At 38.1% G+C, this 2,678-nt stretch overlaps 1 protein-coding gene across 1 annotated transcript in view; it reads left to right on the top strand.

The window, feature by feature from the left end:
- The window catches only part of LOC144972601 (putative E3 ubiquitin-protein ligase MGRN1), a 37,685-nt gene extending 36,598 nt beyond the window's left edge, over positions 1-1,087 (top strand). The window contains exon 16 of the mRNA XM_078914023.1: positions 1-1,087. This exon is cut by the window's left edge and continues 1,412 nt beyond it. The gene's annotated coding sequence lies outside the window, so the exon portion shown is untranslated.
- The last annotated feature ends 1,591 nt before the right edge of the window (positions 1,088-2,678 follow it).

Genomic DNA, 2,678 nt, shown 5'->3' with positions numbered 1-2,678 from the left:
TCTTATATCATAATTTGACACCTGTGTTCAATTTCATGAATTTTGTAGATACTCCTTGTTCTACAACATCAGCCTAGATGGGCTAGTCAAGTGGTGATCTTGATGGTCAACAAAATAAACGAAGGGGATGGGGCAAGCGATCTAGATATTTAAAATATAGAGAAAAAAAAGCACTTTTAGTTTTTAAAAAACTGGGATAGTTTTAGATATGTTCGGTCCTTTGACCATGTCAATCTTATTTTTAACATAAACTCATTAAACTCCCCCTTTTCGTTATCTTTGAAATGGTTTGGTTTGTCAATTTGCCTCTTTATTCTCATTATTTATTATCTTCGTGTAAACTGTGATCATCTTTGTGTCCTTTTATAAAAGTTAACAACATGATTGTAAATTATGTCATGACATTGATAAATAGTCTTTGCTACTGAAGCTAACTGTGCATTTTAAAAATCTAATTGACATCCCATGAGGAATAGCTATGTCTCCTATCTCCCCTCCCCTCACCCCCTACCTCATTCCCTGTAGTTTTTCTGTGTGGATGTGGTTTCATTCCTTGCTCTAGTATCAAACCATTTGGTTTCACGCAGGACTTGCTGAGTATCCTGTGCTGAGAATGAGATATATGATTATTCGATTAACCTCTTGGTAGGGGGAATGATAGCTAGTTTAAACGAAACAAAACTGTAGAAAATCTTAGATTTTAATTTCAATATAAATTTTTATAAAAGACAATTTTTACAATACACGCAATAGCAGTTTGAAATATACTTATACATTGGATCATCGATCATGCTATTGGATATCAGAAACACATGGATCGCCATGTCTTGGTTTATTAGAAAAATGCAGAATTGGTTCAGAATGAACTTTCCTATTTTTTTGTAGGCATTCTTTTTGTTATACTGAACTGACATTAATCTGCTAGGTTTCTGTGGAACATTTGTATTTCACATAAAATTGTTTTATTCATTATGAAGGAAAATGAAAATAACATTCATTTAATAAACTGCCGTCTGTGTAAATATTTTGTCTTACCTTGTACATAGCAAGAGCATTGTGAAATTACAATAAATTATTTGTAAACATCTCTGGATTTTATTTATTTTTGTTGATTTGTTTTCGTGATTGGTTAGGTTTGGATTCCTCCCCCCTCCCTCCCCCCTAAAAGAAATGGTGAGTGTAAATTCCCCCCAGGGCAGGACATTGGTCATTACCATGGGTAGTGGATTCATCACCAGTCCAGAGCCTTGATGTCTCTCCTATCCCTCTGTATCATTTGTCTCTTCCATGCAGCTTTAATTCCTTGTTCTGGAATGAGAATTTGGTTTCACCTTTGACCCTAAGATCCGAAAGAGGGGATACCCCTCTGAAGCGCATAATGGACGGTGCCCCCGTTTCGAGCCGAAATAAGTCCCGGCAACCCTTGTACGCAGATTCCCTGACTACGGACAGAGATGCATATACGAGATGGAAGTCAGTTTGGACGAATTCAATCCCTTGTGGGGGCGGGGACGTACACTCATCTAAGCTTGGTGAGAAGTTGCCAGGCTTTGATACCAGTGAGAGGAGACACTGGGTGGCTGCGAATCGGCTTCGGTCGAGGAGCTACCTAACAGCAAGTGCACTTCATCAGTGGGGACTTTCCACCTGTCCCACATTACCCGATGTGGGCAAGAACCCGAAACGGCAGAGCATCTAGTCGAACAATGTGTTGTGACAATGCTACCAGGCGGGTTCGCGACAGTGCACGAATGCAGATCGGACTTTGCTGATTGGGTCGATCGTCATAACATAGTAGTGTGAGAACCATAAGAGGCTGCTTTGACCCTGTCCGGAGTCTTTCGTTGAGAGGGAATAGTGAGATAGACTCACAGTGCAATTCTCTTATAACGAATTCTCGCTCATAAGGACTACATGTCAAAGTCCCTTTTTTTCACCAATACATTGTTAGTAATAAAATATCTAATATAACGACATAAAATTTAATAAATGCTGCATATATAATGACATACCCATTGATGCCAAACTCCGGTTTTATCAGAAAATATCTGGCCTGGAACAAAAAATTCCGGGTTACGGGCAAATTCCGGTGAGGTCAAATTGTTCAAAGGGTACCCCCCACCCAGCTCTCCAACCACCACATCATCATCACAGCCATTACTACTACAACCGCCATCATCATAACCACTACAACCACCACCACATCATCTTACACTTCATCATCACTACTACTACTACTACAACCACCACCATCACATCATCACTACCGTCACTACTACAACTAACGCCTCATCATTATCACTGCCACTACTACTATAACGCATTTCCCTTTTTTGGATGAATAAAGTATATTATTATTATGATTATTATGATTATGATTGTTATTATTATAATTATTATTATTATTATTATTATTGTTATTATTATTATTATTATTATTATTATTATTATTATTATTATTATTATTATTATTATTAGTGCGGGGCTAGTCTCTAATTCAGTAATGATAATCTTTCGCAGAATTCCGGGATTTGGGGATTTTCTTGGAAATTTTCCGCTGTTTTTGGCAGTTTTCTATGAAAAGCGGTTGGCTGGCTTCGCGGTGTGCTGTGCGGTAGACCCATGGAAAATCACCATCATGTCTTGTGTCAAATTTTGACACCTGTGCTCAGTTGTAT

This window comes from Berghia stephanieae, chromosome 5 (genome assembly GCF_034508935.2).
Source record: "Berghia stephanieae isolate SIO BIC M18660-M18661 chromosome 5, UCSD_Bste_1.3, whole genome shotgun sequence".
In the NCBI taxonomy this organism is placed as follows: Eukaryota; Metazoa; Mollusca; class Gastropoda; order Nudibranchia; family Aeolidiidae; genus Berghia; species Berghia stephanieae.
Note: the sequence above shows the minus strand (reverse complement) of the source record. Positions and strands in the feature narration are given on the sequence as shown.